The sequence below is a fragment of the Ursus maritimus genome, unplaced genomic scaffold (genome assembly GCF_017311325.1).
Source record: "Ursus maritimus isolate PB19 unplaced genomic scaffold, ASM1731132v1 scaffold_29, whole genome shotgun sequence".
In the NCBI taxonomy this organism is placed as follows: Eukaryota; Metazoa; Chordata; class Mammalia; order Carnivora; family Ursidae; genus Ursus; species Ursus maritimus.
The window spans coordinates 29,674,047-29,698,907 of record NW_024425452.1 but is presented as its reverse complement, the minus strand read 5'-3'; the positions used below and the strand labels follow the sequence as shown (position 1 = coordinate 29,698,907).

The 24,861-nt window shown below is 36.1% G+C and overlaps 1 long non-coding RNA gene across 1 annotated transcript in view; it reads left to right on the top strand.

Annotated features, from left to right (window-relative positions):
- The window catches only part of LOC103657409, a 260,401-nt gene extending 241,912 nt beyond the window's left edge, over positions 1-18,489 (top strand). The window contains exon 3 of the long non-coding RNA XR_566832.2: positions 18,365-18,489. This is a non-coding gene — a long non-coding RNA (uncharacterized LOC103657409). The remainder of the gene's footprint in view (positions 1-18,364) is intronic.
- Positions 18,490-24,861: the final 6,372 nt, after the last annotated feature.

Sequence of the window (24,861 nt, the reverse complement as noted above, 5' to 3'; positions counted from 1 at the left end):
TTATTGCGGACAACTCTTTCTTACGTCTAGATTCTTCACCCACCACCTTCAGCTGTATGTTTTATATGCCCTTGAAAGTCAGCACAACTCACACAGAGCTCTTAATTTCCCCCTGTAAAATGCTTCCTTTTCCAATTTTTATTTCAGTTGATGATAACACCATCCACCTAGTTCTTCTAACCAAACCAAAAAGTTAAGAGCAATTCTTGAGTCTTCTTTCTCCCTCACCAGCCACATCCAATAAATCCCTAAGTATTTTTTGAATACATCACCCCCTCTCTGTTTCTATTGCCTCTGTTCTAGTTTGCTTGAACTCTTGTGGTCTTTCTAGGTGGTCTCTGGGCATTTGGCCTTTGTTTCCCATCAGTTCCATTTTCTAAACAGCTAATAGACTAAATAAACTCTTTAAACACAGATCTCATGCTCATTATCCTTGTTAAAGCCCTCAATATGATTTAATTGTCTACAGCATCAGTTTTCTTCCTGTGAAATAAAAAGCCCCCATCGGCCCCTATCTGCTTCTAATCGCATAATCTTTCCAACCAGCACCTGCCCTGTAGTGTGTAGCTGGATGTATGATTCCATACCTTTTTGTCTTTGCTTTGTCTGAAATTCTCTCACCCCTTCACCTACTTGCCTAACAGATTCCTGTTTGTCATGGCTACTAGGAGTTATCTTCAAATATTTTATGGTGGTGACCCTTTGGGGCTCTGAGGTAACTTAAAAGAATATAAAAAAAGGAGAGTGTTTTTAGGTAGAGTCTATGAGATTATAGTAGTCACGATATTCCACATGATATGCCCTACATGTCAGCAAAGTCTGGATTCCAATCTGATGTAGACAAAGGAACATTCACAAAAGTTTTATCAGAATGCTTCCTCCATTTTATCTCAATGGCTACCCTTCCCATTATCAGGAAAATTCATTTGGTGAAAATGGGCAGAAGGAGAGGATTTTTGTTCTTATCCTTTTGAGGGCATTGTCTTGTCCCTTTTTATCCCAAATAAACCATGGCCAAATTTTATGTTGTCCTATGCCAGACGTTTGAGTCCCAAATTACTTGAATTTTATATACTGGAAATGTATACTCTTGCTTTTCTATCCTCGCTGTTGGTCACAGGAGCTAAGAATAAATAAATGCCTTCAATCCCCAAAAGATCAATTAGCTGAAAATGAAGGAAACATGGGGTCCCCCATTTAAGCCTATTCTTCTGTAAGATCCCTGGGCAGAGACTAGGGTATGGGTGATAGGTAAAATGCTTCTACTCAAATTATTAGAATTCTTCATGATTAATACTAGGTCTCGATATGATTCTTTATATTATACCACCATTCATTCTTAAAGATTCAGTTTATGAGTTAAGGCCTTTTAATGAAAGGAGAAATGTCATGGATGTCCAGGCGAAGCTTTGCTCATCAGTTCTCACCCCACCCAATATTTTGGAAAGGACTCCATCATTTCACTTAAAACATTGAATTACATGTCTTTAAATCTCTACTTCTTCTACTACCTGGGTTCTTTGACGGCAGGAACCACATCATATTTATTTTTATTGCCTCCAAATTTAGAATGGTGCCTAGTAGATACTTAATAAAATGTTAGCTTGTTGAATGAGGAAACAAATTGTTATTGGTTGCAATGAAGTTTAGGTTTTAAAGAATTCACTAATTCTTAACATCTACATCATAATCGATAAACTCTATTTTTGTCTGATAACACATTTCTTACTATCACATTGAGTCAAGAGTTCCTATATTTCAGCTATTCCCAGAGGTACTGGGGATAAGGACGTTAATCACCCACAGTGTTCCATGAAGCTAATAACCTTGAAGAATTTGTATAGGCACATGTATAAATATTGCATGGGCTGGGATGTTGCATCGTAATGACAGTGAACTGACGTGCAAGCATAGATAGTGTTGCCCTCAGAAAGTGAAACTGGTATTCAACACCTAATGAATTGGAACAGAAATATACAGGTTGGCTAAGGAGAGAGTAAATTTACTCCCAAAGGAGAGAAACATATTACTAAAACCTGACTGAAGATGTTATAGCTGAAGGAAGGCAATACCAAGCAATGAGGAGCTGAACTGAAATGGAAATGTGAAAATGGTGATCATGTCCCTTATCATGGTAGTGCTCTTCTCACCTCTTCATAGCAAGAGGGCCTTCGGTTGGGAGAAAACCTCTCAGGGCCAAGTGTCACGGATATCCCTCTTGTGGAGATGGCTGTTTTAGGCTGCCTTAGATGATGCCATCATAAGGAGAATATTGCAGGAAGAAGATATATTTCATGTATAGTAAATGGCATGAATGGAGAAGACAGGGCAACCAGTAGTCCAGCCTGGAAGGACCATGGTGGTGACAAGTAGGAAGCTGGTGCTACTGGTCAGGCAATAGACTGAGTGTGTGAGGAAGAATTAGACATTGTCCTAAGGTATTTGATTATTCATATTCAGGTTATAGGGGCCATTGACGATAATTAAGACAGAAATTAGAGTTAAGATATAAGACCAAACATATGGTTTTGTTCAAAATAAAACGAATAATGAATAACTAGGAAGCCTATTAGAGGTTTTTGCAGTATAGAGCAAAATATACAAGACAAATGATTAAGGCCTAAACTAAGCAATGGACAAGAAAGAGTGCTGAGTACATATTGCAAAAAAGAACATGAGACAAAAAACATAAAACACTTCTAGCATTGACAAATAGCAGCCAATTTTTCACACCACTCAACTGTCTCGACTTTACTTGGATCAATAGAACATGTGAATGATGTTGTCACAGAAGTCCTGAAGCACTACTTTTTAGAATTATTTTTTATATTGCAGTAAGTATACATCACACGAAGTTTACCATTTTAACCCTTTTCAAGTAGACAATGCAGTTGCATTAAATACATTGACAATGTTAAATAACCATCACCGCTATCCTTCTCTAGCACCTTTTCATCATTCCAAACTGACAGTCTGTATCCATCAAACGTTAACTCCCTGTGCCCTCTCCTCCCTGGTAATCTCTTCTCCTGGTAACCTCTCTTCTACTTTCTGGCTCTGTAAGTTCACCTGTTCTAAATACCTCATATAAGTAGAATCATACGACATTTGTCCTGTTGTGTGTGACTTGTTTCACTTAGCATATTTTCAAGGTTCATTGTTTTTTTAACATGTATCATTCCTTTCTTTTTTTTTTCTTTTTCTTTTTTTAGGTTGAATAAATAGTTTAATAATTAATATATCAAGGAATGGAATCAGGTTAGCTGAAATCTGTTCTCAGTTCTCTCAGTAACTTTTTGTGTTAAAAATGATTTTTAACATGTATCATTCCTTTCTATGACTGAATAATATTCCATGGTATGCCTGTGTCACATTTTGTTTATTCATTCATCCGCTGATGAATTGTTTTTACATTTTAGCTATTGGGCTGTTTTTACATTTTAGCTATTGGGTTGTTTTTACGTTTTAGCTATTGGGTTGTTTTTACGTTTTAGCTATTGTGAATAATGCTGCTACAAACACTGGCACACAAGTATCTGTTCAAGTTCCCGTTTTCAGTTATTATGTATACGTACTTAGAAGTTTATTGTTTTATAATAATATTTTTTATTATATTATGTTAGTCACCATACAGTACATCCCTGGTTTTTGATGTAAAGTTCCATGATTCATTAGTTGCGCATAACACCCAGTGCTCCATGCAACACGTGACCTCCTTACTACCCATCACCAGCCTATCCCATTCCCTCACTCCCTCCCCTCTGAAGCCCTCAGTTTGTTTCTCAGAGTCCATAGTCTCTCTTGCTTCATTCCCCCTTCTGATTACTTAGAAGTTTAAAGCCTTCCTTCACAGTGGTAGGTGTAGGAATGAAATGCCACATGTCTACACTATGCCTTTGAGAGCTCTGAATTCCCATTACTGTCCCTACTACTCAAAAGAGGGTCAAAACATTGAATCAGTCATTATCGGAAGTGACAGTGCCTTGAATTTCAAGGAAAGGACACTTTGTTTCTCAAAGTTCGGGAGAACAACTTTTTGTTCTTCACTCGATAGGATGTACATGTCTTCAGAGGTCCTTCATGCAAACACATGATATGGAATTTCTCCAGCAGCACACAAACATGGAAATACATAAAATGTTCTGGGTGGTGGAACTGAGTCCCTCAGTGTGAGAGCCTGGGAAGAATTAAATCACGCCATTGAAATCCACTTTTGCTTGAAGACTCATCTCACCTTTGTTAACAGCATCTAAAGTTAATGCTGAATTTGACTCCCATGCGAACACAGCGCTGAGACAAAGTAGTAAAACTGAATCTCAAACATCAGTATATTCTGAATCAAGGCATATATTTGTGTGTAATAGTAACGTATTTTGAGACCATACAGTTTGCCAGGAGCCTTTCTAAGTTTTTTACAAGTGTTGGGCACACAGTAGAAGCTAAGCATCTGTTTTTCAAATTGAATTGAGCTATTGTGTTAACATATAGGCAACAACTAGTAGCTGGCTTTGTGGCAGCTCTATAGACAGATGGAATTAGAATTATCTAGCAATCAGGACCTAGGCTGCACATTCCAGTTCAGAAACCATTTAAGTAACATCCCTTTGGGCATGTAGAATCTGCCAAAAGGCAGCCCAGAGTAAGGTTGAAGTGAACCCAGACTCTGGTAGGTCCAGGTTTATCTTTTTTAAAAGAATATCTTAAATATTAACAAGTTTATATGACGCTAAGAAACAGAAAAAAACATTGAAGGTAAGGATATTTATCAAAAGTAGTTTCTCCGTGACAGACTCCCCTGGAGATAAAAACAGAAAGAATATTTTTAACTCTGTGTTTTTATGAGTCATTAGCAAAAAGGCAATTTTAGTAACTCTCTTACCTGTTTCATTTATGCCTACTATCTGCTCAATGGGGAGTCACATTTATATCATTTTTGGAGTTAAAGTTTAACCCCCAAAATCCCAAGGAGAAGTGGCACAGTGATTTGAATTTATATGAAGGTATAAATGTGTGGGTCTGGATGAGGGAGGCCAGAGGAAGTGGGCAGAGGAAGAGACAAGAGTCATTGAGTCCATGTAGGGAGAGCTGTGTTGGAAACACCTGGAAAGGATACTCCCAGGATACTGGTAATAAAAACATCTGACTTTTAAAATGGTTCAGGACTAACGCTAGGTGCATATTATTATTAATTTTCCGTGACATTAAAGATTTTTAAGGTAAGGCTTTGGGATTGAAACATGTTGGAAACTATTGAGAAAAGCAGGCTTTTTCTCATCCAAGCTTCCTCTTGCAGGGTGTCTGTATGTGCTGCTTACAGAGTGTTGCTAGGCAAGGAAACAGAAGAGCAAATTCAAAATCTGGTTTTGCAAATTTGTCTCTAAAGGTTCAGGGGATTCGTTCAGACAGAATTTCATATAGAGTTCTTCCTGCCTTAAATCAGAAGACATTGGGGACTTTTTTTTTAAGTCCATGGGACTTAATATTGCTCCTTTTGCTGGAGCTCCGTTCCTTGGTTTCCCTGAGGAAACAAAAGAATCATTTATTGTCACAAAGAGTCACTGGTTTGGTGACTCCCTTTCCTATCACTGTATCATTCTCTTATTGTATATCCACCAGTTTGGTATGAGGAAGAAAGGTGGATCCTAGAAATTACTAACCTTGATCTTGGTTTGGTGTGGCTTTGAGAGCCAAAGGTTTTTGGGCACCCCTTACCTTACCTGGATGTAATATGCAAAGATGAGTGAAAAGGGAGCATGGATTGTTCAGACTTTCACAGGGAATGGTATTTTCTTTTATTCTGCTTCCCCAGCCAGGTTTTTATTTAAATTCCAGCTAGTTAAACTACAGGGCAACGTTAGTTTCAGAAGTAGAATTTAGTAATTCATCACAAGTGTTCTCTTAATACCTATCACCTATCCCCCTGCCCATCTTCCCTCCAGAAACCATCGGTTTATTCTCTATAGTTAAGAGTCTGTTTCTTGACCCTATGCTCCAGCAATTGCACTGCAAGGTGTTTTTCCAAAGGACACAAAAATACTGATTTGAAGGGATATATGCATCTGATGTTTATAGCAGTGTTATCAACAATAGCCAAATTATGGAAAGAGCCCAAATGTCCATCAGCTGGTGAATGGATAAAGAAGATGTGGTAATTACATAGAATAGAATATTACTCAGTCATCAAAAAGAATGAAATCTTGCCATTTACAGCAATGTGGATGGAGCTAGAGAATATTATGCTAAGTGAAATAAGTCAGTCAGAGAAAGACAAACACCATATTCTGGTTTTCTTTTTGAAATTATAATAATAAACCGTTCTTCAGTGCATTTGAATGTGTCCTACAGATATAACAGGGCACTGCTTTGCTCATTGTGGTTTGAAAAACTACACTTATTGATCTGTTGTCAAGCAAAACAGGAGCTCCTCGTACAAAAGCTCTGAGTTGTTTTTTGTTTGTTTATTTGTTTTGGAAATGAGGCATCATTTTGGTGGACTCCTCTCCACTCATCTGAATTTGTTACAAAGAAAGTAGAATATAGACAGAGGAATTAGGAACCTCCACACAAGGGTTTAACTCATTTACACCTTCACTAGACTGTTATTGATTGCTGAAATGTAGTTCTCTATATACTCAAAAATACATATAGCTTTCTAATTTTTTCGTGTTTGGGGGAAGCAAAATTCAAAGTATATTCGGAAGATAATTCAGAACATTATAATATTAAAGATAATTTGAACTTGTATCCAGGAGGTTCTTAGAAAAATAAAATTTGAGCTACAGCAAGATAAAGTATTAGCTGGATTTATAAGGACAGACCATCACTTGGTTCTAGTAGAAGAGTTGAATGATCCAGAACTAATTTTAGATTCCACTAAAGAAATTAATCATTTTAATGAAAACTCTTGAAATGGATAAGAAGCAAAGCAGGAAATCTGGAGAAAATAGGACTAGTTGTTCATGTGTTTTCTTCTCTCAAAGCTGAAAAAACACATTTGAAAATTTCATAAGCAACCCCAGTCCTGGTTTATTCTGAGCAGAATAAGCGGTATGTCTTTATTTCTCTGTTGAAAATTCTGCTATTAACTTGGATTAGACACCTACTTCAGAAATAATGATCATTCCTGTGTGCATTTATGCTTGAAAATGTTTAGCCAATTACAAATGAGCTGCCAGGGCATTAGAACTATTAATGTAATAAATTTGCTAAACAGCCTATCTCCAGTCCTGGAACAATGCCTAACACATATCTGCTATTCAATAAATATTTGTTGAGTGAATGAATAAATTAAATTGCCAGAATGAGGCAGCTCCATCTTTAGTGTATAAGTTTAATCTTCCTAATAATTAAAATAAGAACTTTCCTCAGGATAGGGGGACTTCTGGGCATCTAGAAATTCATATAAGAACATTCAATGGGAGAGAGAAACCCATAGAAATATTGGTAGGATTGAAGGTTGGAGAGAGAAACAAAGTCAGTTTTACCCTGGAGTTAGGGAATCTTTCTTTAAATTCTGTACAATCACAATGTGCACAGAGAACAGATTAAACAGAGGTTCCTAAACTTTGCTTGCTTCCAGTACTCTTGGTATCTTGATGATTTTTTTTATGATACTCCTAGGCCAAAAGAAAAGCCAACAGATTCATTTATTAAGTGGTTATGTCTAAACACTTAATAAGTGTTTAAGTCGTAACAACTTACTATCCATTTGAATAAATAATGCACATACATTGAAAAAAACCAATATTTTTATTTCATTCTGAAATAGCCACGATTACTTGCGGATAGAACGTGTGTGCCCATGAGGCACTTCACAATATCTCAGATCTTGGTATCAGTATCACCCTCATTTTCCTTTCCACACTACCTTTCATATAGTACCTGACTTTTATCACAGCAACCTCTGAAAACCCAGTTTCACAAAGATACGATGTATCAGACATAACATAGTGATCTAATGTTAACATGGCTCATGCAGCGTCTGGCAGATGTTAGGGATGACTGCATTTTCCTCAAAATTTAAAATGTCCCACTGCACCTGTGAGTTCACTGCAGTGTCCCAGAGGGCAGCATTTAGAAACCATAGGGTTATAGAGATGAGATATGCATGATAATGATAATAATGTCAACTGCTGACTCACCGAAGAACACCAACATAAAACAAAACTACATTTATTTTTAACCCCGTAAGAGAGATCAATATTTTGTTGAAGTCTTAGTAACACTTCTGAGGGGGGAGGCGAAGGCAAGGATGTATATTTTGTTTTTTGAGTCTGTTTAAGACAGATCTTTCAGTGCAGCAGCAACCTGATTGGGATTTGACAAAGTTCTTGACATTATAATTTAAAATCAGTGGCCACAGTGAGACAAGGATTTCGTGAAAGTGTAAGTAGTCATGGTTTTTGGCTTAAAATAGCAGAAATTCATTCTTCTATAGTTCTTTTTTCTTCCCAGTTTTTATTTAAATTCAAGTTAGTTAACATATAGTGTAGTATTGGTTTCAGGAGTAGAATTCAGTGACTCATCACATATAACACCCAGTGCTCATCACAAGTGCCCTCATTGATGCCCATCACCCAGTTACCCCATACCCCCCACCTCCCCTCCAGCAACCCTCAATTTGTTCTTTACAGTTAAGAGTCGTTATGGTTTGCCTCTCTCTCTGTTTTCATCTTATTTTATTTTTCCTTCCCTTCTCCCATGTTTATCTGTTTTGTTTCTTAAATTCCACACAGGAGTGAAATCATATGGTATTTTTCTTTCTCTGACTGACTTACTTTGCTTAGCATAATACATTCTAGTTCCACATCATTGTAAATGGCAAGATTTCATTCTTTTTGATGGCTGAGTAATATTCCTTTGTATATATACCACATCTTCCTTATTCATTCATCAGTCGATGGACACTTGGGCTCTTTCCATAATTTGGCTATTGTAGATAATGCTGCTATAAACATTGGGGTGCATCTGTCCCCTTGAATTAGTATTTTTATATCCTTTGGGTAAATATCTAGTAGTGCAATTGCTGGGTCATAGGGTAGTTCTGTCTTTGACTTTTTGAGGAACCACCATACTGTTTTCTAGAGTGGCTGCACCAGTTTGCATTCTCACCAACAGTGCAAAAGGGTTTCCCTTTCTTCACATCCTCACCAACACCTGTTGTTTCCTGTGTTGCTAATTTTAGCCATTCTCGTAGGTGTGAGGTGGTATCTCATTGTGGCTTTGATTTGTATTTCCCTGTTGATGAGTGATGTTGAGCATCTTTTCATGTGTCTGTTAGCCATCTGTGTGTCTTCTTTGGAATAATGTCTATTCATGTCTTCTGCCCATTTCCTTTAATAAGCCCAACTGAGTGGTCTATTTTCCTGAGAAGGGAGGCAATTAGAGATTGTCAAAAGTTTGGATATGTGGGTTTGGAGGAAGTTCCTGAAATTAAAAAAAAAAAATAGTTATTTGCACTTTCAGCTTCTTGGGTAAGAGTTTCTTAGAAGAGTAAGATCATGTTAATGCAGATATTAGACTGTGTGGCTTTAGTTCTTAATAAAAATGATAAAATTAACAGTAGTTATCAAGCCCTTTTCTTGCTAGCCATGGTTCTTAGCACTTTCCGTGCATTGTTTTAAAAAATATTCTCAATAATTTTATGAGGTAGAAATTATTATCCTCATTTTTACAAAAAAAGGATATAAAAGGAAGACGCCTATGATCATGAAATGAGCACAAGATGGAGCGTAAGTCTTTTTGTCGTTTTCTCAAACAGCAAAAAGGCGTGGCAGGGATGATGAGAGTAATTCACAGGTTTGTACATTGAGCATTTATTTTCAAAGTGTTCTTTAAACATTCATATTACTCTTGCTATGGGCCTTATAATGGTCTGTGGGCCTCCCTGACCATGCTGTAGAAACAGCTTATTGTAGCTTCCCTGTTTATTGATCCTGGTTGTTAGTGACCAGCTGTCCTGGAGCTGACCTCATGCCTTACACTGCCACTGACTCTGGGAGAATTCCTGAAGTCAGTAGAGCCTTTGGACGTGGGAGCATGTCTCTGGGCAGCACAGCAGGTAGTGTGCAGAATCTCATACCTTATGGTATGTTGGTTGCTTAGTTATGGAACCATGTTGCAGATTGTGACTTCAACCTGAAAAGAGAAAACGCAGTGTTAAAGTGATCTTGCTAGTTAAAAACATGTTTTACTTTAGATGGCAGTATTAGATAGTAAAAGAACAACAGATTTTGATACAAGAATTTTGGGATTGAGTTCAAGCTCTTCCATTTCCAAACCATGTTACCTTAAGGAACTTACTTAACGTCTCTGAACTTCAGGTGCTTCTTTAGTAAGTTATGGCGAATACGTACTTCACAGGGTTGTTGGGAAATTCTAGTAAGGTAATATTCAAGTGTATTAAAGAGGTTTTTAGCACAATGATATATTAGTTATTGTTATTATTATGTGGTTCAGTGAAATTATGTTACACATAGTCAATTACTAGATAGTCCTTTAACTCTATTTCATGCTACTTCATGCTAATATGTTTATTCCTTGAAGCACAGGTTTTTATATGAATCATTCTCTAATGCTGGCCATGTTGTAATCTAACACTCTGGCAGGTCATCTACAATACACTAAACATTTCTAAGCACAAATGCACACTGGATTGATAATTGTTTCTTCAAGCTCTATTTTGAGTTAGAAATTCAATTTCCATGCAGGCCGTTAAATGCAAAGCTTATATTACACATGTCAGCTTAAACACATGGCCACAGACACACTCATACCATGACAGAATTGCCCACACTCAGTAATTCATCTTTAGGAAGCTTCCTCACTCCAAGGGCAAAGCTCAGGGGGACTTTCACCAGACCAGATGTTTTCTGAGAGAGAGATGTACTCTTTGATACCCTTTTACTCCTTTGAGAGGTGTAGCGCCCATTTACATCAAAATAAATTGTGTAAGTGAAGGAGAAAATGAAGGAATACATGAAAAACAAATATATTTGGTTCTCCCACATTAGTAAACTCCACTGGATTTATTCGGCATTTTAAAAAAGTCAAGTTATCATTCCCATTTATCAAATCAAAACATAGTTCCTTAGTTTTTCCCATAGATTTTGACAATGAGGTGAAGACATAGAATATATAATTTACCAAATAAAGGTTGATTTCAGAGTTTATATTTCATTACGTGTAAGAGGAAATCTAGTTTGCAATGTGACCCGGGTATTCCATTCAACACTAATTGTAACATTTATATGCCAGCTGTCAGGTGTGTCTTGGAATCAATAAAATAATAACAATGCCTTTGTATAAATTGATTTATTTTGTTTTTATGGAAAAAGAGCTTAACTAGAAGGATATGGGATTTTCCCATGAATTCAAAGATAGAAAGGTAGTGAGGGCATCATGACAGGAACTAGAACTGAAATTCACTGCAACCTAGGTAGATTTTCTTAGGATGTGCCTCTCACAGGTAATACACATGACCATTTCTAGGTATGTCTCATTGTCCTTTTCTTCCTAAAGAATGGTTTTCTGTACTCTACTTCTCTACTTACACATCTCTATCATGGCTTCCTCAGAGTGGAATCCTTTACCTAGGAGTCTGCATCATGTGACAAAGAACCAACCACACTTGACTGACCTTCCTGCTCTTTGGTCCAATTCCAAATACCTGGGAGAAAAACTCTCATTACCATAGCCCAGACTTTTCATTGTTAGCTCTTATGTAAACTACCCAATGGACTACAGCCATAGAACAGGGAACTGAAGTACAAACGTGACTCCAGGAGCAGGTAATAGCAGCTCTCAGAAAAGGGAACTTGGTCAGGATAATCCCCCCCAAATCACAATAGCATAAAAATATTTTTATCATAGAAACACTTTACTATTGTCGCAGAAATATTAGTGTGCAAAGATCCAGGTTCACAAAAATCTGGATTTAGTTTATGTTCTTAGTTTTTCTTAATGACCAAGTTTGTGAACGTTGTTTTAGCCAATCCTTTATAGTACTTGGTACAATTATTTAAAGGAATTCTATGGATGTGTCCTTTTTAAAAACATCCAATCAATCAATATGCCTTTGTGGAGCATCCCTTTCTGGGTATACTATTTTATTTATATAATTTTCTATGGTACATTGGTATAACAGTCAACAAAGAATTGATTTACTTTAAATTATTCGAATAGATACTTTATAGAGTTTTATGTTTCCTAAGCCATGAGGTTCTGTTCATTTGGTCATAAATTTTTGGTTGTTGCTCCTTCCTTTAGTCTGTATCTGCTTGTGTATAATCTATATACAGAATTATTGTCTTAATTCTAAAATAAACATAGGATGGAACGTGAAGTACCATGAGAACTGAAAGAGGGTGAATGTGACTGGAATCTAGTGACCAAGGGGAGAATGACACATGTGCATAAATACCAAGAAAGAACCAAAACAGATATCAAGAAAGCATTTTATGGATGTTGCGATTTTTGTTTCCAATGTGTGGATTTGCTATTTATGGTAGACCTCACTGAAGAGGTGCCACTTGCAAAACTCACTTTCAAGATGTTCCATGAATCCTTAAATTAGTAATGCTTTCTTGGAATGGAGAAAAATCTGTGCACAGTTGGACCCCCAGATCTTCTTCCCTTCCCGGACGCCAGATGACCCTCCTCCAAGTAAGAGGCTAGCCATTAATGTTCAGGGAAAACTGAACCTGCAAATCTCTGGACCTCTGTACACAGGGTACAGAAACACATTGGTGTGACAAATTTTAAAAGAGAAATGTAAAAAAAATCCCAAAAAACAAAAAACCAGTGACAATGCAGGGAGGATTAGCAGACACTTAAGCAAAAGCAACTGTTATAATTGAAATCCTCAGAATGACAAGAGGTTGTGCATCCAGTACAAGCAAACAAAAAGCTAAAGTATGATGCTTGTATAAAGAAATAGAATCAGAAAAACTTCCTGTAAACTAAACTAAAATTATTTAGAAAAATCTAATGCATGTTGAGGAAAATCCCTGGGAAAGTAGAATCAAAAGATAAAGAAATAGAAAATAGAAGAAAAGAGGTATGGGGCGCCTGGGTGGCTCAGTCGTTAAGCATCTGCCTTCGGCTCAAGGCATGATCCCGGAGTTCTGGGATCGAGCCCCACATCAGGCTCTTCCGCTGGGAGCCTGCTTCTTCCTCTCCCACTCCCTCTGGTTGTGTTCCCTCTCTCGCTGGCTCTCTCTCTGTCAAATAAATAAATAAAATCTTAAAAAAAAGAAAGAGGTATGAAAATTTGATGATCACTCTAAGAGTTTCAGCATTCAGCTTATAGATATTGCATAAAGAGAGAGCAGAGAAAGCAAACATTAAGAAATTGCTGAAGAAAGAGAACACAAAAATATTTCCAAAACTGAACTACAAAGGCCTTCAGGTGAAAAGAAACCAGCAAGAGCCCAGCAAAAAAGGATTCACATCAAAGTACATTTTTATGAACTTTCAGAAAAAGCAGTGGATTTCAAAACTTTCCAAAGAGAGTATTAAATTGGAAACAAAACAAAATAAATGAAACAAAACACATTTACCTACAGACTCTGAAATCAGAATGGCATTAGAGTTGTTGAAAGCAACACCAGAGTTAGGATATTATGGAAATATAACTTAAAATTTTAAAGGAACATAGTTCTCAACTTAAAATTACATAACTAAACAAACTATTATTCAAGTATTTATGTAGAATATTTTTCAAGAATACAAAAAAAATCATTCTTGATTTCTGTGCTCTTTTCCCCCAGCTCTATTCAGGTATGATTGACAAAAAATAATATATATTCAGGTTGTACCATGTGATTTTTTAAAAGATGTACAATGTGGTGATTTAATATACATATACATTAGTTACTGCAAAATAAGCTTCAGCAAAATGAGAGGAAACAAAAAGATAAATGAGAACATGGAACCCAGGGAAAGGAGGGCCAGTTCTTGAAGTGAGGTCTTTTCTCACATCCTGCCTGCCTACCTTTTCTTCTTCTTTCCTTCCTCTTTTTCTTTTTACTTTTTAGCTTGAAATTGGTACCACATTTTAAATTCTGTAACCTGGGGTCTGTAGATGTTTACAACTCTTAATGAGATAGCAATTTCTTTTGCCCAAAATAACTTTTGGCATCCTATGTTTAATGAGTCCTGTGGTTACTGACAATGATAAAGAGATAATCCCAAGAGTAGTGTGGCTAGGGGGAGAAATGCAGGAGAGAATACATGAATTGATGAAGAGTGTAAGGAAAGCGAATTGAGAACTTCAGGAAGCAGAATGAAAATTAGAACAATATGTTTTCCCTTGGACAGATAGAAATGGTTTTAAAGCATGGTGGGAAAGTTTGAAGTCTTACCTGGCAAAGCATCCTCAAAGCTATCAAAATATTTTATGCTTTTATTAGAATTTCTTCATCTCTGCAGAACCATGAGTACAAATTAATTACAGATATACTGAAGAGCAGTTGAAGAAAATTTCTTGTAACAAACAACTTTACTGAATACCAGAGAAATAATTTAGAAGTAAATTGACAGTTATTTTGTCATATATTGCCACTCAAATCTATGGTTAGCTCATTTTTATATGTATGCATTGTTCTATAGTTCGTATTGAATGAAATAGTAAAGTAAATAAATTCTTTAGCACACTGTATCAGATATTATACTTTTATCAATAAGCTTTCCATTAGGGAAACATCACTTAGATGAAACCATTTATTCTATTTCACTGTATTTTTTTAAACCAGTACTTTGATGAAAAGGACAAAATGGGAGAAATTAATTGGTAGTACAAGAAACTGAAAGCAAAGGATCTGTGGACTAACTGTCCTCCCTATGATAATATTATATGTATTATTTGTCTCTACTGATATAATTCAGTACATGATAATTAATGTTAGTGATGTGTTTCTTAAATATACTTAAAAAGTTAAATGTTTGAATTTGTAATGCTGATATGGCTCTGCATAATGATGCCATGGTGGATGACCTTGTTAATGGGTGGAAGAAAACAGAGTTTATATCCCTTGTAAGTATGTTTATTTATTAATAAGATTGATCAGATCTGCATTGAGGAATTGGATATCATCTATGAGATGTGTACTGTGTACCCATTTCTGCCCATCACTGTTGGAATTTGATGATCTATTAGAAAAGATCTGGGACTGTCTGAAAATAGTGAGGATTTACACCAAACCCAAAGGCCAGTTGCCAGATTATATGCCCCCAGTGGTGCTGCCTTACTCCAGGATCATGGTGGAGGATTTCTGAATGAAGATTCACAAAAATCTTATCAAAGAACTTAAATACACTCTGGTCGGGGGTCTGTCTGCGAAAACAATCCTCAAAATGTGGATAAATGAGGATAAAACAATCCTCATATAGTAGAGGATGAGGATGTCATTCAGATTGTGCAGAAGTAAAGCCTTCCCCTCTGGCCATCTGTTGGGCCAACCATAGCAGCTTTCCCCATGACTAAGCACCCTGTCCCAAACCCCTTCCGGCTATGACAGCCAGTGGATCAAGATTCAGGGGAGGGAGATGGAGGCACCCAAATTGGAACTTTACTTATCTTAATTTGGTGTCACCTTGTGAATTCAACTGCATAAAGGACATGGTAGGGCAGCCAGCTCTGTGCAGTTCATGTGTCATTGTCAGCATTTCTTTAGGGATGGACTGAATGAGGATGGGTATGCACGGTAAGGCAGCTGCAGAAGGGGTTACTTGGGAGTGTGGTCTTTCTTAAGTGTGAAATTGACAAAAATGTGACTACAACATCTTATTTGATGTTTAGTCATGGGAAACCCTTCCAACTGCATGTGGCCTTCACTCTTCTCATGTGGCCCTTCACAGATGATACTGGAAAGAGGAAGGACATGATGTAAGTTAACTGATTATTCCTTGCAAGTCTAGCCCGCGTGGGAGATGGTGTCATATGGCAATCGAGTAAAGTACTCTGGTGAGAGGAAAGAAAGAAAGAAAGAAAGAAAGAAAGAAAGAAAGAAAGAAAGAAAGAAAGAAAGAAAGAAAATGTTAGACTTTTGAGAGATGATGATACCTGTGTCAGATTTTGCCTGCTCTAGTCACAGCTCCATGGAAGGGGCAGAGCCATGAATGAACTGGAAGAATTCTGAAGTCTTTTTACTCTCTTCCTTCCCCATCTGTCCAGGTATTCTTGTCTGTCTTTTCCTATCTTGTCTCTCAACTTTTTTTTCTCTAGTTTAACAACTAAAGTATGTTCAGGTCTCTGTGTGATCTTTACATCACATTTAATGCTCGGTCTTCAGTTCAATAAGACTGCAAGGAAATTACATTTGCAGAATTGTGGATTTTGAGCCAAATTATACAGTGAGTGCCATTTCTTTTTTTTTTTTTTTAATATTTTATTTATTTATTTGAGAGGGAGAGAATGAGCACAAGCAGGGGCAGAGGCAGACAGGGAGAGAAAGGGAGAAGCAGACTCTCTGCTGAGCAGGGAGCCTGACACAGGGCTCAATCCCAGGACCTGGAGACCATGACCTGAGCCAAAAGCAGACACTTAACCAACTGAGCCACCCAGGCACCCTGTGAGTGCCATTTCTTAAAGAAACAAAGCTTGGGAGATTTATGTGAGTAAATCTCTCTGAGCCAGCAGCTAAAGTTATTTGGAGTTCTCTGAAAAGTCTTGCTTCTTTTCCTTCTTCAGGGAAAAGGCTATTAAAGAGATTAATAAACAGCGGCGAATGTTATTCTATTCAGAAGATTTATTCAATTATACTTCATTTTTCTACTTTTTCCACCTGGCTGAGCTGGAAGTTTTTGTATTTACTTTTCTGAGTCCAAGTATGCAATGCAAAGAAGGCACACCTTCGTAGAAGAAAAGATGAGAAATACCTATATAGCATTTGTGAATATGGACACAAAGTTAAAACTGAACTGATACTTGTAGTTGTTCAAAATTCTGTGCGTTTTTGTGGTTATATTATTAAAGGGAATTTCATGCATTTTTTTTCTTTCACGGGTTGGTTTCATATATGGATCACTTATGTATGATGTAAAATGTGGCATGAGGTTGTATGTTGTGAACCTACCCACAAATGAAGAGATCAGCTCACTTGAATGTTGACTTTCCCATTGGCTATGTACTATTTCAAACATTTTTATTTTTGACTGCAGATAGTTTAGGTCTGCTATTTTCCTCTGCCTTTCAAATTCCTCAAAGTTGGCATCTCTCAGAAGTTCTTTTTCCAATTTTTCCTGATTGTATTCATTGCATTTGTTGCTAGTACAGAGTGTCATATTTCCATTGCTAATATGTCTTTCAAATGGTCAACTTTAGAGTTGGTTTAGATTGCAAAATATTTGAAATATAATTGATAAATTATGGGAGAAAAGAGGTACTGAATTTCAACTTTTTAGATTTACTAAAGGAAACACACAATAATTCCTATACCCCGTTATCATTATACACTCAGTGAAAGAAATTATTGGAAAGAGAAAGTAAATATATAAGAGATTATAAGGGAAAGTTGGTGACAAAGATATAAAATGAACTTAACAAGGATTGACTTCGAACAAAGAATAAAAACAAATCTTATTCTTATAGAAGAGGAAGATATGAAAGAATAGTTGGACTTTGAGAAAAAATTTAAAGTGTGGAGGAACTGAGTTGAACAAGTTTATATTTATGGCTCTTATCCATTCATAATCACCCCCTCCTCTTCCCCCAGCCATCATTCTTATTCTACCAACCTGATTAGTTTCTTCATAATATCTACTACTACCTGAAATTATTTTGTTCTGAGTATGTCTGTAGTTGTTAAATATTCATCAGCACCTACAGAAAGTGAACTCCCTGAGATTAGGACACTTGTCTGTTTTATTTATACTGCATACTTAGCATGTGCCTGGAATATAGTAGGTGCTCAATAAATATTTAAATAAGCAAACATGGTCAATAAATCTTCACATGTAAACAAAAGAAGAGTATGTTAGGTGAATAAAAAGCTTTGGGACATAACACTGTAGTGAATATCTACCTAATATTCTTGGTATTAATTACAGCTACTATTTATTGAGTACCTATTATGTGTTATGAACTAGTCGAAGTAATTTGTATATACTGTCTAATATTGACAATCACCTTTGAAAAACTGTTACTATGCTCAGTTTAGAATGAGGAAATTGGAGCTTAGAAATATGTTTAAAGTTAGGAAGTTGGTAATTAGGGTAATTGGTAATTAGTGTGTCCATGTGTTGATTTTCATTCAGCTGGGGATAAGTAACAGATTTCGAACAGTACTTATGACTCAGTTTTTATAAAAAAAAACTCATAAAGGATCTATTTGTATGGTAAAATAGTTTTCTCCTCTTGTTTCAGATAGTCTATAAGTTGGAGTGGAGAAAACAATCTTCCCGGGATTTCAGATAAGCAAAGCAGGATTTTGTGAGGCACTCTGAGGACCAGGTGAGAAAGTCAAAAAGTCAAGTATCACTGCATACAGTTATAGTGACTGTTCTTGAGTCCAGACCAAGTAGAAAAACAAACCTAGGAATGGACCAATAGACTGGTACTACTTGAGAATATTTCAGTGGGAAGGAGTAATCAAGTGAGTTTAACTCATTGTTTCCTCACATCTCATCGACTTTCTAGCTTGTCTCCTATCCTTAATACCCTACTGAAACAATGCTTTCCATTATTTCTGTTATGACACAATGAGAACATTTCCTCATAATTTCCTCTTTTCCCCATCATCTTCACATGGAATCTTTCCACAGCATTAAACCTTGTTGATTTTACACTTCCAAAAAGTCTTCTGTTGATTTATGTGATGGTGCATTTTATTGACTTGGTTCTTATTTTTGACTACTCACTTCACCCTAGCCTCTCTTTCTTGATCCACTCTTAAGATGTAAGCATTATGCAAAAGTTGATGTTTTTTTTCTGATTCTGTGCTCATTTTATGGGAGTTTTCTATTCTCAAGATCATACTGTGCCAGACGTGATCCCTCCAAAGTCCAAGTGCCACTAAACATCTCCTATGGATATCCTGCTAATAATTCAAAGTCAATACACCCAAACCCAAATCCATTTTTTTCTTGATTTTCATTCTCCCACATCCTAGTACCCTGGGTGGATGATTCCCAAGACAGTATTATACAGAAAGCTCAGAGTAACTCTTGGCTTTTCTCTCCTTCCTTATCCAATCTGTCATTGAGATTATTTGAGTCTTCCTTGAAGTATGTCTTTCATATGCACTTCTTGTTTTTGAAAACCACCTATTTTGTATTATTGCATAGTCTCCTAATTCATCTTGTTTCCAGAGTTTTCCCTCTGCAATCCATAAGTACGAGGCATCTTACGAATGTAAATTTTAAATACTTCCCATTGCTTACCAAGTAAAGCAAAAATTACTTAGCGTTGTATTCAAGACCTTAAACTAATTTTCTATGCCTTCCTTTCCAGCCTCATTTCCCCCCATCCTCACTGCACCCTTTGTCCTAGACTCTCCTTTCAAACCTTTCAACAACCATTCTATAATTAGTCTTTAATATGCCCTGCATTTTTCGTCAGTAGAGATTTGCTCTTAAGTTTCCTTTCATTGTATTGCTCCTAGACTTACCCTGTGAAACATCACTACACATTATTCTAAACCTAGCTTAATTATTAGTTCTTCCATGAAGCCTCCCCACCCTTATTCTCATCAGTGACATCACCGCCCTATCCTAATATTCATGGTATTAATTACAGATACTATTGCCGTGGCATTTTGTTTATACATTTTATGACGCTTTTATTAGAGAGGTATTCAATTTAAAAGTGAAAAAGAAAGTAGGCTCAAGGATTAGATGTACTTGCTGTGTGGCCTCTAGCAAATCACTTAATCTCTCTCTTAGTTCCTTTATCTGTAAAAATAAAATTATTAACATCTACTTCATTAAGTAGGTAATGCATGCAAAACTCATAGAGGAGTGTCTAGGTCAGAGTAAGTGTTCAGCCAGTGGTGTTTATCATCATCATCATCGTCATCATCATCATCATCATCGTCACCATCATCACCAGTCGTTGTCATCACTGTTGTCTTTTGTGTTATAGTCATTTGAGTAGATGAGCATCTGAGTTTCCCCATAGAGCTCTGTGAGGCTAAAGAATATATATATTTTTTATTTTGTGTCCTAAACTATAGCACAGAGACAGGAGCCAAACATTTTAAAAAGTTTAATTGAAATAATAAAAGCAAGGATCTCAAAAAGAAGCTAATATGTAGTTTACCTAGGTGACATTTTTTTCTTTGAGTATAGTTGATACACAGTGTTCCATTAGTTTCAAATATAGAGCATAGTGATTCAACAACTCTATATGTTATGCTATGTTTACCACAAGTGTAGCTGCCATCTGTCACCATGCAATGCTATTATAATACCATTGACCATTTTCCCTATGCTGTACCTTTTGTTCCCATGAATTATTCAAATTCCAAAACTATGTGACTTTTTAATCCACGATGCTGATGACTTGGATGACTAGCAAAATGGGGTTATATTCCATTAGTAGAAGCTGAGAGGTGGTGGGCTTAATCTGGTTCAGAGATGTGATTGATTTCAAGGATAAACCATCTAGGGATTAGGAATTTGTATTTGATAAATACCTCCTACTGCCCTGTCCTTGCACTCCCCAAAAAACTTATAGATTTGAATGTGTAAAAGTTTTGGCTTCACTTGGTTAAAAACCATCCTATAAATATATTACAAAGTAACTTTCCCTTAAGGTATAAAATGTTGGATGTTTGTTTACTTTCGTTTTACAGATCCAAAATGGTATAAAAGCCAAACATAAATCTGCTATGGGTTGAGTCTGGGCATAGATAAATAGTGAAATGGGCTTGAATTAAAACATCTCAAAGGCAAGGATGCTGACAGCAATCATCTGGGACATGTGCTCCTATTACAGGGAGTATGATAATTATAAAAATGTCACTCATATTCTATATAACTTAGGATAGAGGCAAAAAAATCTTTCTTCTGTATCATTGTGACTTTTCTCTTCTGTTTTATATTTTATTGAAAAAATATCCTACTCTCTTTTGGAGACATCTGTTAAAAATGTGAGCACATTTTTCTAAAACAGATTTATAATATAGACATCTAATCTACTTTCCATGGAAATAACCCAGATTACATTAATGTGACATTGAAATGCCTCTCATCCTAACTTAAATAAGACAGTATAATCTATAAAATTCATAACAAAAGGAAAACTTGTTTCTTGAATTATGTGCCCCTAGAACTTCTTTTTGACATCTTATCCCAGGCATTAAATTTGTGAATATTTGAGTTGTACTATTGCCTATATCGTTTTTTATACAGTTTGTGACTCTATCAAAAGTCTTATTCATGAGATGATTGGTAATCCAAGTATGTTTTCAATATTTTTCTATTGTTATTAAAATTAATGATACTTAGCTTATCAAAGGCTATGCTTTATAAATGAACAGTCAGCTATCAATGAAAAAGACTAATAATAGTGAATTATAAATGGAAATCAATCTCAACATAAATTAATAAGCTGTAAGAAATTGATTTTTCATTTCTTCTGCTACTTCATTACACACATTAATGCCTTAAATGAAAACTTATTCCATGTTGCCTAAAATCTGATTATATCATTTGTCAAAACAGGTCATATTAAAAAAAAAATCCTTTGAGATCTTCACTAGTCTTGTCTTAATATCATTTTGGCCAGACATCACTTAAAATTTTTTCCTATATTTGTGTTCTGGCTTAATAATTCACTGTCTTTAGAACAATAGATAACTCAGCTCATATTTGACTAGTGTTTTCTTTCTTGTTTTTATTGAAGGTGGTCCCTGGGGGCAGCTGTAAAGTACCCCTAAGAGCTTATAAATAGGGACAATGAGATTGTCCTTTGAGAATTAAATTATAAAATCAATGGATGGTGTATCAGAGCAGAGATATGCAGTCATCTGAAAAAAATTAAGTTTACTGTCAGGGTCAGAGCAAGACTTAACTGAATACATAAATAAATCTAAAAGAAAAATAATAGTTAATGAGGATGTTATTCAGCAATAAAATCAGGAAAAGTTTACCCAGAGGAACAAATATTGGCTATGTCCTTTCTCAACACAGACAGAACATATTGGCCGGTGGCTTTATTGTGAAGATCAAAGCTTCAGGCCATTATTTGAATTATATAACTCACTTTTGTTGTAGTTCTTTTCTCACCAAAGACCTGGCGCATTAAATGTTGACTGTCCTTGAGGGTCTGCCTTTGGGAGAAAGAGCTGATTATGCTGATGTGAGTGTTTAAGAAAGTAGGGCATCCATATTTCTCTTTATATATTGGAATTCTAATTTTATACATCACTCACTGCCTATAAGGTAGAGGAAGTTTACTCCCTGAAAAATAGATTGATTCTCAATGTGCTGACATTTAGTGTTTTTTTCCCCCAGTTTTGCTGAGATACAATTGACATATAACATAATGTAAGTTTAATGTGTAAACAATGATTTGATATACATATATGTTGCAAAATGATTATCCAGTAAGGTTAGCTAACACCCATTGTGTGTGTGTGTTTGTATGTGTGTGTGTGTGTGTGTGTGTGTGTGGTGAGAATTAAGATTTACTCTTAGCAACTTTCAAGTATACAATACAACATTGTTAAATGTAGTCACCAAGCTGTACATTAGATTTTCAGAAGTTATTCATCTTATAACCTGAAGCTTTGCACTCTTTGACCACTTTCATTTATTTCCCCCACTTCTACCCACCTGCCCTTGTCAACCAATTTATTCTCTATTTCAATGAGTTTGGTATTTTAGATTCCACATATAAATAAGGTCATATAGCATTTGTCCTGTTCTGATTTTATTTTCTTTGCATATATACACAGAAGTAAAATTGCTGAATCATATTTTTAATTTTTTGAGGAACTTCTATACTATTTTCCATAGTGGCTGTGCCACTTTTCATCCCTATCAATAGTGCACAAGTGTTCCCTTTTTTCCACATCCATACTGGCACTTATTGTCTCTTATCTATTTGATAATAGTCATCCTTAACAGGTGTGAGGTGATATCTCATCATGATTTTGATTTGTATTTTTTTGGTAATTAGTGATTTGAGCAACTGTTCATGTATGTGTTGGCCATTTTTAGGTCTTTGGAAAAATGTGTATTTAAAGGGAGGTTCAATATGGTGACTTATGAACTCACCTTCTCCACAGACACTAAATTTACACCTACATATAGAACAGTTCCTCCTGAAAAAAGAACTGAGGGCTGAATAAACAACTTCCATACAGCAAAGGTAGGAGGACCACACAGAGAATGGCAGTAGAGATAGAGACATGGCAATGACAGAAACTCCTAATGCTGCAAGCTACAGTGGGGAAGGGATGATATCGAGGGACTGGAGTTAGTGGGAGTTAAGAGGGTCTGCTGAGTGCCATTGTTTATGTTCCCTCTTGTTGTTCCCCCCTTGATAGTGCAGATGGGAGCAGTGTCTGGGCACCCTAGCCAGCCCACTGCCTCAGTGAACTCTGGGCTTCTCGCCCTACCAGCCCCAGATATCCCCCACAAGGAGGCACCACTAAATGGCCCCAGTGTGGCATATATCAGCACATCCCTGTACAGAGTCCACTATAGCTCCAGTCACCTCACCAAGGAGACACAGGCACAGAGGATCCTGGAACACTTCAGGCATGCATCCTCTTCAGCTCCAGTTAGTCCTTTTTATTATAAACATTAGGTTAAATTCCTTCAAATCCTATATATTTATATTTTTAAAATCTTTGTTAATAAAGTCCTCAAGCCTATAATCCTTTCCTTCTACAACACCATTCCCAATCTAAAAGCAATTAGAAACTTCTTTGAATGTATTATAGTGTAAATATGTATGTATTACTGAGATAACACCTCAGAAAAAGAACTAAATGAAACAGAGTTAAGCAACCTACCTAATAAAGTGTTGAAAATAGTGGTCATAAAGATGTTCACTTCAGAGAATAGTAGATATACTCAGTGAGAACTTCAAAAAAGATATAGAAAACATAAAAAAAGAACCAAGCAGAGTTGAAGAATGCAGTAACTGAAATGAAAACACACTAGAGAGAATCAAGAGCAGATTAGAAGATACAAAAGAATGGATTCACAATCTGGAAGACAGGATAATGGAAAGAATTCAACCTAAACAACAAAAAGAAAAAAAGAATTAAAAAAATAAGAATAAGTTAAAATTAGATGGGACAATGTCAAGCATACTTACATTTATATTATAGGGGGTCTCAGAAGGAGAAGATAGAGAAAAGGGGCAGAAAACTTATTTGAAGAAATAAGAGCTCACAACTTCCCTAACCTGAGGAAGGAAACAGACATCCAAATTCAGGAAGCACGGAGAGTCCCAAACAAGATGCACATATGGGGGACCCGCACCAAGACGCATAACAATTAAAATGTCAAAGATTAAATATAAAGAGAAAATCTTTAAAGTATCAAGAGAGAAACAACTAGTTATGTAAAAGGGAAACCTTATAAGGCTATCAACTGATTTTTCCAGCAGAAGCTTTGCAGTCCAGAAGAGAGTGGCATGATATATTCAAAGTGCTGAAAAGAAAAAACTTACAACCAAGAGCACTCTATCCAGTAAGGTTATCATTCAGAATTGAAGGAGAACTAAGGAGTTTCCCAGACAGACAAAGATAAAAAATAGTCATTATCACTAAGCCAGCCTTACAAGAAATGTTAAAGGGACTTCTTTAAGTGAAAGGAAAGGGCTATAATTAGAAGAAAAATTTGAAAGGAAAAAATTACATGAGTAAAAAGAGACAGTAAAGGTAGTAGATTAATCACTTATAA